Here is a 13,945-nt window from a genome sequence, read left to right on the forward strand (position 1 = left end):
TGCACACCCAGTGTCTGGTGGACAATGCAGTCTTATTAGTTTTAGCAGATCTGTGTGTGTGTGTGTGTGTGTGTGCGTGTGTGTGTGTGTTTGTGTGTCTTTGTGGATGTGTGAGACCGTGAACGTGCTATTAGTAAATTAATGTTTGGATATTTAGGCAGAAAAGCTTCCTAGCTGACCAGCTGGACAAAAACATCAAGCGAACAGAAATTGAGCGTTTGAGCAATTCGAGACGACCGCCAAAACAGAAAAGACATTCTCTCATGATGATACAGATCAAAATTCAAAGAAAGTAACTACTAAATAGTGGTATCTAATTACAATGTGCTTGCAATAAAAAATATCACGATCTACCACGTACAGAAGTCAAGAGGAAACTGCAATCATCGGCAGAACTAGCGGCAGGCGATGCGATAGTGAAACAGATGGGATGTTCTTTTATTAATGAACCTGAAAGGTTAGTGCCCTAGACTACAATCTAGCTGTTTGACTCGAGCCTTTTATGCAATTACTACAGCAAAAGCCCAAACCTGACAATTTCTTAACATTCAGATGACATGTGGACAGATCAAGATGAAGATGTAGCAGAAACGGTAATCTTCATAATGAACATGAAAGGTTAGTGCCCTAGACCACAATCTAACTGTTTTGATTCAAGCTTTCTATGCAATTATTACAGCAACAGCCCAGACCTGACCATTTCTGAACATTCAGATGACACGTGGACAGATCAAAATGAAGATCTAGCAGAAACGGTAGTCTGTATGTAAATGTAGCGTTTGCATGTGCTCCTACCTACATAACGTGCGTTAATGAACTCGTTATTCCTCTCTGTAACTGTCAACATTCGGTCTGTCAACTTGGATCGAGTTTGAGTGGTTAGCAGGTTGCTTAATTTATGTATTTTTGTCTTTTATAGGTGACTGGTGATCGTCTACTGGCAATCGTCTATTGACGAAACGTCTTGACAAAGTAGAGGAAGCAGTCATGAGTGTAGCAACAGGACTAACAGCTTGAAAGAGGTTAGTTATGAGTAGCTAGTTGCTCTGTTTTTCATGCGTCTGCTCTGTATGTGAATATGTACTGTAATGCGATTGAAGGAAGTTATATATCTATCTACAGTCTAGCTAGATATATGATATGTTTGGTCTGCAGGTAACGGCCCCTCAGCAAGTTACACTGTCTGTATGTTAGCTGGTGCTTATGTACGTACCTAAGCGAGTACAGTTTCTAGCTTATATGTCTTCTAGACTGAATGCCATTGAGAGATTTACTAAAATGATTGACCATGTGTACGTATTAATTGATCTTTTGACAAAATAAACTGTATCTCCATAATTTCACTAAAAGTTTAGTTATTCAGCGTGTCATTTGGAGCTAAAATGTACTGACTTCCTCCTTCTATTTGATATGTCACTGTCAGTGGTATAGCTATGGGGCAAACCATGAGGCCGGGGCCAATTGCTAGCTAGCTATTAAGAATTCTATATTGGAGCGTGTGTCATCGACTTGCGAGCAAACTGTATCAAGGCCTTCAAGAGGTGAAACTCCTATCAATGAGTTCACCACCAAGGGCTACATTTCCTGCGCCTTTCCCACAATACTTTTCACAGGTGTCGACGATTGTGAAACCATGACAACGTGAAGACACCATAGGTAACTATTTCAAACACTTAATGATATATGGAGAAGGGTAGTAACCTATTTACGGTAGCAGCGAAAAAAGGAAACAGTACAGGAAAAAGGATCTAAAGAAAGCTAGAAGACGCCTGAGGGTGCACAATGTAAGACGACAGTTTTCAAGATTACTTACATGAGTCATAACTAACATAAAATATTTAGAAACTTTATCATAAAAAGCTGCATTAGAAGTATCGATGAAGTAGACAGAAGAAGGAAGTGATGGAAGCTCTACAACTAAAGCTTATGAGCTCTGAGGAAAGACTATCATCAAGCAGTGATTGTAAATCTGAACAAGAATGTGAGCAAGTAGAGAAAAGGAAGAGGGTAAAGCAATGACAACGCGGAATATTGCTTGGCGATCTCAAGAAGCTACATACATCTTCACTTCACTAGATACAATAACTAATGAATTGTAGCACTTTATAAAAATTGATGCATGTGCATGTGCCTAGGTCTAATAGTTTAATTAATTAGTAGTCTGCATGTCATCATCGAGCACTACATTTTGCTTCTGGCGAATAATTAATCCAATGTTTCTGTTCTTGTGAGAATTGAACGCTGTTTCATTACAAAAAGTAATTGAATTCAATTGCCACAGCAAAGGTGTACGTCTCTAAAGACACTACATTTGCTCAAGCCTAATCTAAGATAAATACAATATATCCTTACATTCTTAATATGATATAAATTTAAGTCATATCTGGATGTAACAAGTGCCTACGGAAGAAGCGGCAAGAATATAACACAATTTGTCCCATAGGAGGTGGGCGTGGCGTAAGAAGCCACAGTTTGATTTTTGTGTTATAAGGGAGTTTGGATTAGGTTAACTGAATAACTGAGGGTAAGATTGCTATATATGCCGGTTATGTGTGTAATGTACAGTACGCTTGGGAATGGGTAGCGTACGGTAGAAAAAGGGTGTAAAGTAATTATCTCGTGTTTTCTCGGTCTGAACTTAGTCTGTAGTGATTTACTTTACAATACAACACGTAGCTTAGAACGGATGTTACATGGTGACAGGAGATGGCTTCTCAGCAGTTACCGTTGCCAGCGCCGATGGATTTTAGCGGCAACCTAGCCATTGAGTGGAAAAGATGGCGCCAACACTGTACAATACATTAACTCTGACGGAGGAGGAGCAGACAAGTTTCCCAGGGGTACTACAAAAGTTTCACAATCGTTTCGTACCAAAACTGAATATCACATACGGACGTCAACGATTCTTCACCTGGAATTAGAAACCAGACCAGAGAGACGATCAGTATGTTACAGATCTCCGCATTCTCGCGCGTACGTGCGAGTTCGCGACACTGAAGGACTCTCTCATCAGAGACCGTATGGTATGCGGAGTGGCGGACACTCGTCTTACGGAGAGACTTCTAAGATCTACTGACATGGACTTAGAAAAGGCCATTAGCATCTGCCGCGCCGCAGAGTCGTCACAACAGCAGCTTAGAGTCATAGAAGGAGACATCGATCGTGGCGTCGAGGCCGTCGCGGCTCGTCCCAAGCAAGCTCAGCAGTCTGCACGTCAGCCACCTTCAGGAAATCATGGAGACCCGTACGTGCTCTCGTTGTGGCCGTTTTCACAGTCAAGGACATTGCCCAGCAACAGGGAAGATATGCCACAATTTTAAAGGGCGGGGCCATTTCGCTACTATGTGTCGCAATAATCCTCGAAAAATTCATACAGTAGACACCTTCGCAAGTACTCCAACTGAGATGTTACAACAAACAAATTCAGAAATCAAAAGTGTCACTAGCAGCCACGATTCCGTAAAATCTTCCGCTTTCTTTCTGTGTGCTATGAACAATGATGCGGGTTAGAACAGAACAACTCATCGCCAATAAGATCGAGGCAGAGAGTGATGCGACCGCAAAAGCGAGACAGACGTCTCTGGTACGAACACATGCAGCCGATCTCAGGCGCCATCTAATCACAACAAGAATGGCAAACGGGCGCAGACGCCGTGCCAAAGTAAATGAACTGAAACACCGGACACCGTCCGCGAGGTTGAACCGACGACGTAAACCGTACGAAACCGTACGAAGCCGGCACGGCGCTCACGGTAATAACACAGAACGGACCAGAAAGGGCCACGTTAACACATCGCTACCCGTTTATGATGTTACACACACTGAACATGTATTATCTGTCTCTAAACATAGATCGCGCCGGACGAAATACAGCGGAAACGGCCACAACAACCACAACAACCACTTACGGCAACGACGCCGAAAGAGATACGACCGATACCACACGCTAGACGAAGCGCCAGACAAACCATTCACATACAGTAATTCTACTTCTAATGTTCTAATAACAGTAGCCTATACGACCAATGATAGCATCGTTACGAATCTTAATCGTGTCACAAATCTCACACCAGTGTCGCGCTTCACCGCGGACAATAGTTCTAAGTCCACACTCGACGCCTCCGCCGCCGTCGGTAGATACGTCGTAAACAGAAGTCACGCCACACTGTCACACACCGAACTGACACTACTAGACAAGGGACTAACATACGTACCCACAGAGACAAGACTCAATCGATCACGTCACATACGAGAATTCGACAATTTCGCCCGCAAACTCAGAATCAGACTACGCGCGAGTCGTCGACCCGCGACGAAAGACGACACACCACGGGACGACCGAGACACGGACGATTACCCGGGCATCACCGACCACACTACCGCGCGTAGAATTGCCCACGCGTACGGCACGACACCGTTTAAGAGACCGTCGAAATGGGATCCACCCAAGACGAAAAACGCCGCTCTCGAAGAGTACATCACGAGAACTCGCCTCGCACTCGAGGAAACCAAACCAAAACGGAAAATATTCCAAAACCTCACCAGAGAGGAACGCATCGCCCTAGAACGACTCGGCAAACGCGACGACATAGACATTAAGAAAGCGGACAAGGGTTCCATGATCGTCGTCGAGGACAGACAGACGTACGCCCGGAAAGGCTTCGAACACGTAAACGATATCGCCACGTACCAACACCTAGACACCGACACCACGCCGGGAATCACGCAACAGATCAACAGATCGATCGAAAATATAAGCCGCCGAGGCCTCATCGACCGAGACACACTACGACCAATGATCAAAATACCGAGCAAAGTGAGAACGCAACAACTCTACTTTCTGAGTAAGATACACAAAAACCTGGTCGCCTACAGACCGATAGTGTCGGAAAGCTCGGGACCCACCGAGGCCATCTACCAATACGTCGATCACCTCCTCAAACCGATCGCATTCCTACAGAACAGCTACATACGAGATTCCGGAGAATTCGTAAACATACTCGAAAAGACCCGCTTCGCGCGAGACGCCATTCTCGTGACGATAGACGCCACGTCGCTATACACAAACATACCACAGGACGAAGCCATCAAGACTTGCACGAACATGTTACTCGGACACTACGGCTGGGACCGAAACCTCGCATACATGACCGAGACCCTTTTGAGACACATACTCAGGGACAACGTATTCGCCTTCGACGGCCAGATATACCGACAACTCTTCGGCGTGGCCATGGGAACGCGAGTCGCACCCACGCTAGCAAACCTATTCATGGCAAAACTAGGACCGCTTCCTCGAAGACAAACTGATCAAACCCCGCCTTTGGAAGAGATTCATCGACGACATATTCGTCGTATGGGAGGGAACCGATCGACAACTCGACGGCATGCTAGATCGACTCAACCGCATACACCCGACGATCAAATTCACACACGAACGAAGCGACACCGAAGCCGTCTTTCTAGACGTACACGCCTACAAGGGCGCCCGCTTCGATGCCACCAACGGAATACTAGACACCAAGGCACACTTCAAACCGACGAATCGTTTCCAGTATCTCGAATACGGCTCGAACCACACGCGGGCTACCAAGAGAGCCATCGCACTCGGCGAGGTGAACCGCTTCCTCCGATCGACCTCCGACCCGATCGAATACGATCGAATCGTCGCCGATCACGTACGCAGACTCGCCCACAGAGGCTACCCGAGCAGACAGACCGTTGAGATACTCGAACGCCTACCGTTCGACGACAAACCACGAAACACTGTCTCCCTCCTCGAACGTCGATGTCGCCGGCACCGAGCGACACCGACCTCGAATCGGTGGACAAACCGAAAACACCCACCAAACTACAGACACGACGGCGACCGAAGCCGCGACACAAACGACGCAACGACGACAACGACCACAACGAGATACCGACCCGGTCGACGGGACCGCATCGATATTCGTAACCACGTACTCATCTTGGTTCCCGAACCTCGGACGGCAGGACACATCATCGACCTCTCAAACTAACAAACAGGTCAGAACACACACACATAAACACACACACACAAAAACACACACTCACGCATCGCACGCACACGCACGAACGTTGACCCTCCCCGACCCATCCCGCCCCACTCCCGGCCTCCCCAACGATTCGTCCTCACCGACACACAAAAGTACAATAGACGGCAGTTTTAGACTGTACCAGGCAGACACACAGATGAGTAGTCGGATGGACAGACGAGGACACCGACTCTGGCAGTCGATAAACAATTTTCCCTACCAGTTAGTCAGACTATAAACCGACCGAATAGTTAGACAGACAGGACACCGACTCTGGCAGTCGATAAATATTTTTCCCTAACCGATAGTCAGACGATAAACCGACTGAATAGTTAGACAGACAGGACGCCGACTCTGGCGGTCGATAAATAACTGTCCCTACCCGGTAGTCAGAGAATAAACCGATTGAATAGTAAGATAGACGAGACACCGACTCATACAGTAGATAAATAATTTTTCCCTAATCCGTTAGTCAGACGATAAACGGATTGAATAGTAAGATAGACAGAACACCGACTCTGGCAGTCGATAAATAATTTTCCCTACCCGGTAGTTAGACGATAACCGACTGAATAGTTACACAGACAGGACACCGACTCTGGCAGTCGATACATAATTTTAATTACCCGATAGACAGACGATAAATCGACTGAATAGTTAGACAGACAGGACGCCGACTCTGGCGGTCGATAAATAACTGTCCCTACCCGGTAGTCAGAGAATAAACCGATTGAATAGTAAGATAGACGGGACACCGACTCATACAGTAGATAAATAATTTTTCCCTAATCCGTTAGTCAGACGATAAACGGATTGAATAGTAAGATAGACAGAACACCGACTCTGGCAGTCGATAAATAATTTTCCCTACCCGGTAGTTAGACGATAACCGACTGAATAGTTACACAGACAGGACACCGACTCTGGCAGTCGATACATAATTTTAATTACCCGATAGACAGACGACAAACCGACTGAATAGTTAGACAGACCGGACACCGACTCTGGCAGTCGATAAATAATTTTCCCTACCCGTTAGTTAGACGATAAACCGACTGAATAGTTCGACAGACAGGACACCGACTCTGGCAGTCGATAAATAATTTTCCCCACCCATTAATCAGACAATAAACCGACCGAATAGTTAGACAGACAGGACGCCGACTCTGGCAGTCGATAAATAATTTTCCCTGCCCGTTAGTCAGACGGTAAACCGCCTGAATAGTTAGACAGACAGGACAACGACTCTGGCAGTCGATAAATAATTTTCCCCACCCATTAATTAGACGATAAACCGACCGAATAGTCAGACAGACAGGACACCGACTCTGGCAGTCGATAAATAATTTTCCCTACCCGTTAGTCAGACGACAAACCGATTGAATAGTCAGACAGACCGGACACCGACTCTAGCAGTCGATAAATAATTTTCCTTGCCCGGTAGTCAGACGATAAATCGCCTGAATAGTTAGACAGACAGGACACCGACTCTGGCAGTCGATAAATAATTTTCCCCACCCATTAATCAGACAATAAACCGACCGAATAGATAGACAGACCGGACACCGACTCTGGCAGTCGATAAATAATTTTCCCTACCAGTAAGTCAGACGATAAACCGATTGAACAGTGGAATGGACGGGACACCGGCTCTGGCAGTCGATGAATAATTTTCCCTACCCGTTAGTCAGACGACAAACCGATTGAATAGTCAGACAGACCGGACACGGACTCTGGCAGTCGATAAATAATTTTCCCTACCCGTTAGTCAGACGACAAATCGATTGAATAACCAGACCGACACCCATTAGATCTAACCAGACGACACAACGTCAGACACCGCACCACCGGTCCCTCGATCCATCCACTAATACACGACATAACCTCACTCTTTACCCTCACCCTAAGATCGCCGAACAGTCACTCCCACCCCAACGAATACACAGCTTCACACTTCGTAACCATGACCCTAAGATCACCGAGAACCCGCGCTGACCGTAGAACCCCAAATTTAGGACGACACTTTCCGTGGAGATAGGTAACGACGAAACCAGACCACGCGATAAGGGAGCATCCCACCAGACCATCACAACAGGGCTCGTCTGCTTATTCTAACAACCTGACAAGCCGTCGACTTTTCTGTTCACTCGATAAACGGATAGAACAGTCAGACAGACCGGACACCAACTCTGACAGTCGATAAATAACTTCTCCCTACCCGTTATTCAGACGATAAACCGACAGAATAGTTAGACAGACAGGACACCGACTCATACAGTAGATAAATAATTTTCCCTAACCGATAGTGAGACGATAAACCGACTGAACAGTTAGACAGACAGGACGCCCACTCTGGCGGTCGATAAATAACTTTCCCTACCCTGTAGTCAGAGGATAAACCGATTGAATAGTAAGATAGACAGGACACCGACTCTTACAGTAGATAAATAATTTTTCCCTAATCCGTTAGTCAGACGGGACATGTGGAACATCAGTTCAGTATAAACTAGATACTGGAGCGCAGCCAAACATCTTACCAAGAGAGACATACCGAAGGCTCAGTCAACGGCCAGCACTGAAGAAGACACAGACTAAATTGTTAACTTACGGATCGTCAAGCACCCTACCAGTTGATGGACAATGCATTTGTCAGGTTGCTCCTCAGAAAGGTGGTGCAAGGTACCTTCGATTTTTGTAGTACCGTTGGAGGCTGAGCCACTACTGGGATTGAAATCGTGTCAGGATCTAGGCTTGATTAAGCGCCTGTGCACAAATGAAGCGCCCGAAAATTCTGATGTTTCCAAAGCAGCCGAAAACTCAGTGGCACGAACTTACATTGATATCTTTACAGGCTTTGGTCACATGAAGCGCTATCCTTACACCACTCAGGTGAACAAAGACTCTACAGCATATGCAGCGACTGCCCCGCGTAGGGTACCGTATTCCCTTCTTGACAAAGTTAAAGCAGAGCTGCAGCGGATGGTTGAGTCTGAAGTTACTGAAGAAGTTACAGAACCCACAGCATGGGTGAGTCCCATGGTCCCTGTGCCCAAGAAGAATGGCAGCGTCAGAATCTGTGTGGACTTGACACGACTGAACCGTTCAGTTCAAAGAGAGCAATTTCAGCTGCCAACAGCAGACCAACTGCTTGAGTTTCTTCACGGCGCTAAGTATTTCGCTACATTAGATGCGGCATCCGGATTTTATCAAATCCCCTTGTCCGAGCACTGCTCGTCATTGACCACCTTTATTTCTCCCTTCGGTCGTTACCGCTTTAAATGCTTGCCATTCGGCATCCCGTCAGGCCCTGAGGTATTCCACCGTGCAATGCAGCATATTTTGGCTGGGCAAGCGGGTGTAGAGTGTTATATGAATAACATCTTCGTCTGGGGTTTGACGAAAGAAGAACACGCTACTCGACTGAGGGAATTATTGAATCTATGTAGAGATCAAGGAGTCAAGTTTAATCTCTTGAAATGCGTTTTTCTCAAACAGCAAGTCAAGTTCTTTGGTCATGTACTGACAGCGGACGGGGTTAAGGCAGATGACAACAAAGTTCGTGCCATCATTAACATGACACGCCTCCTTGCGACAAGGAAGACCTCCGTAGATTCCTGGGGATGGTGACGTACTTGACTAAGTTTTTACCGGGGTACTCACAGGTAGGCGGTCCTCTGAGAGACCTACTGAAAAGGACGTCTCTCGGTGTTGGGACATCTGTTCAAGAGGAGTCTTTCCAGCGACTTCAGAAGATGGCCACAGATACTCCAGTCTCATCCTTCTATTCCCAAGACGCTCCTACAATTGTATCATCAGACGCATCGTCGAGGGGTATTGGAGGGGTACTTTTCTGGTTCAGGAAGATGGCCGTAGAGCGCTCATTTACTACGTGTTTCGATCGCTAACCACAACCAAACAGCGGTACTCACAAATCAAGAAGGAGACGCTGGCTATGGCATGGTCTTGTGAGAGATTTCAACGTTACCTCTTTGGTCGTGACACGCCTTTTCAGGTCGACACTGATCATAAGCCTTTGTTGTCAATTATGAATAGTCAGAGCTTGGATCAGTGCCCGCCCCGTTTGCAACATCTGCGCCTCCGAATGATGCAGTATTACTACTACAATGTAGTATACGTGCATAGTATTCGTGGAAACAACTTGTCGTCGCAGATGCCTTGTCCCGCAGCCCAGTGGAAGTCGGGATTCCGGACGATACTGTTGAGGAGTACGTGTTTGGAGTCAAAATATCATGGCCTGTTTCAGACGAAATGCTGCTGCGTATTAAGGAGAAGACAAAGCACGATCCTCAGCTCTGAGCTCTTTTGCTCATGGTGCAATTAGAATTGCCTTCGTACAAAGGACAGCTACCAGAGCTCATAACACTATTTTGGGACAGTCGATACCTCCTATCTCAAGTAAATGAAGAAATCTTACGAGGTTCTCAAATAGTGATTCCAAAATCTTTGCGCAGCCACGTTATCAACCTCGCGAAAGAAGGTCACTTGGGCATCGTCAAAACCAAAACCCGAGCTCGTGAAGTTGTCTGGTTGCCGGGGATGAACAGTCAACTAGAACATACAGTTTCAAAATGTGAAGCAAGGGCCCAGTACCAAAACCAGCAGCGCAAGGAACATCTCCAATAGTCAACATTGCCCGGTCGTCCATGGGAGCGAATCGCAATGGACATATTTTCAATTGAGAATTGCAATTACTTAGTCGTGGTCGACTACTACTCGCGATTTCGATAGCCTGGTGCAAGTACGTCACGGGAAAGCATCTTACTTCCTACAGCCGCTACGAGCGAGGTTGCAAACATATTTAGGAGTGGCGGCAATTCTAGCCGCGAGCATGGAGAAAGACGATCACGTCAAAGAACAGCAGCGACATATTCGCGTGGCCGAATGGCCTCAAGAATATTCTGCTTGCTTTCAAGTAGTCACAATGAAATGGCTCCTGATAAGAAGTGCTTGCGAAGACCAGAAGCAGCGAGATTAGGACTGAGACAGTTAAGAATTCCCGTCAACGACTTGCCAAACCGTCTCAACTAACATCTACTGACGGAGTTTCCTCAGCTAACGAGCAATGGTGGGTATGACATTTTGAGAGCAGCAGCTGGTTGACAAAGACTAAGTCCGTTGAGCTTTGGTTCTGTATCGACTAGCTATCTAGTCAGTAAAGTTCGATCATCGACAAGAACTTATATTAGAGCTATTCAACCAGGCATTCCTCCAGTCCAATCTGAAGAAGCACGAAAGGTATGTGCATACATAGAATATACAAACCATTTCTCAAATTATATAACAATTTTTCAACAAGATAGACTGTCTGTTTATTAATTAATTAATTGATATAATGCAAATTGTACGAAGAGTAGATTTAATATCAGTCCTTTCAGACGATTAACTCACTTTAAAAGGGACAATGGGCTAACAGGCAACCGATGTATCGTACAAATTTCAAACCTAAGTAATGGTTTGTGTTATATTGACTTTTGAAAATGGCGGTTGCTACGTGGTTGAAGAAGTAAAGTCTAAGGCTACTAATGGCCTCGGTAGTTCCCAATGTGAATAAATCAAGCTTACTTACCGTATTCGATGACAACGCAAGAATGCAAACGCCAAAAACCGAGTTCTTGAGAATGTGCATCAGAAGTGGCATGCACAGACACACAAGTCACACATATATTCAGTCATATCACCGAATTACAGTACGACGCGTTCGGTAAATTCCATGTCATGCAACGAACATCTAAGATTCAAAATCAAGTACTGCCTAAAAAAAGGGAAAAACCGGACAATTTTAACAGATGAGAAAAAGACAGCAAGTACTAGCGATTTTGTATCAGAAAGACAGCAGCGTAGAACGGCTTTACTGTCTGCTTCTACTTCCATAGCAAGTCAATCTGAAGTCCATGGAGAGCCCCGTAGAAATTCGGTAGATGGTGCTACAGCTAGGTGGCAATCCATTCAAGAGACAGAATTACAATCTCATCCAGTCGAGTCTCTAGCCAATAAGAGGAAGACGTACAGTGATGTTCTAGATGATCTGAATTTTGAACGGCAGATGTCACCTAAAGATAAGTATGATTTAGTAGAGTACAAATCCTATAACAACATGAGTGTATTAGAAGTAGTCGAGATAAGCTTTCTTGAAGACTCTATTCTGCTGCAAACCTTACGAGTCTTGGACCAGTCCCACCTGAACTACAGGTTAGTGAGTAATACTACTACATCATACTTACAAGTTTCATAAGAATGACTCTATTGTTGTTTTAATTGCATGAAACGAAGGATTAATCACAAGCAGAGGAAACTCTGATCTCAGCAATGAAGGCTCTCATGTCAGTCTACTGACGTTGGTATGGACAGTACGGCTACAGGGGTAACGTTATCAACTTACAACAGAACACCGCTACCTAAGCTACTAGTTTTCCAAGAATTCCAAGTTTTCTAGATGTTCTTGTCATGCGAAAGGAAGGCTACGACAACTCATATAGTAATTTCAGAGTAAGATCTGCAGTGTTGACTGCTCTCCTGTGGTTGAAAAAGCACAATAGCTAGTACAAGAACATCGAAGTAGACCATGCAGCTGTATGACAACTTCCTACTGACAGAGACTTGGCTAGACTGTGTACAGTTGAAGACACCCTATTTGATGAGCTACAAGAGCGACTTGTGAACAACGAGAACCCGCATGACATTAGCACATTTGTGTAAATGCAGCCAGAAAGATGACCGAGCAGGAAAACTATTAAGAATTCTATATTGGAGCGTGTGTCATCGATTTGCCAGCAAACTGTACCCTGGCCTTCAAAAGGTGAATCTCCTATCAATGCGTGCACCAACAAGGGTTACATTTTCATGGACCTTTCCAACACTACTTGCCACGGGTGCCAGCGATTTTGTGACCCAATGACAACGTAAAGGCACCATAGGTAACTACTTCAAACATTTGATGATATATGGAGAAGAGCAGTTTGCAAAACACCAACGGTTTCACTACTCTTCACTGAACACAGAGATGAGGTGGCGTGTACTGCAGAGTGGCAGAATTTTTATCAAACACTACTCACAAGATGCTCGTACATGTTGACTCAGAAAGAACCTATTTCCGGTAGCAGCGAAAAAGAGAAAATAGAAAACAGTACATGAAGGAAGATTTAGAAAAGGGTAGAAGACGCCTGAGGTTGCACAATGTAAGTCGATATTCTTCAAGATTATTGGCATGAGTCACAATTAGCATATAATGTTTAAAACTTTATCATAAAAAGCTGCATTAGAAGTATCGACGATGTACACATATTCAGAAAAAGGAAGTGATGGAAGCTCTACAACTAAAGCTTATGAGCTCTGAGAAAAGCCAATCATCACGCAGTGACTGTGAATCTGAACAAGAACGTGAGCAAGAGGAGAAAAGGAGGAGGGTAAAGCAATGACAACACGGCCTATTACTTGGCGATGTCAACAAGTTCCACATATCTTCACTTCACCAAATAGAAATACGGGCGAAGGCAGACGGAAGAAGCCAAGAAAATGACACTTCAAACGAATTAAGGTACTCAAACAATACAATAACAAGTGAATTGTAGCTCTTTATAGATATTGCCCCATGTGCATGTGCCTAGGTCTAATAGTTCAATTAATTAGTAGTCGTCAGTCTGCATGTCATCATCGAGGATTACATTTTGCTTCTAGCGAATACAAACTGCTAATTAATTCAATATTTCTGTTCTTGTCAGAATTGAACGCTGGTTCATTACAAAAGTAATTGATTCAATTGCCACGGCAAAGACGTACGTCTCTAGAGACACTATATTTACTCATGCCTAATCTAAGATAAATACAATATATGCTTACATTCTCAATGTGATATACATTTAGTCATACTT

This window comes from Corticium candelabrum, chromosome 7 (genome assembly GCF_963422355.1).
Source record: "Corticium candelabrum chromosome 7, ooCorCand1.1, whole genome shotgun sequence".
NCBI lineage: Eukaryota > Metazoa > Porifera > Homoscleromorpha > Homosclerophorida > Plakinidae > Corticium > Corticium candelabrum.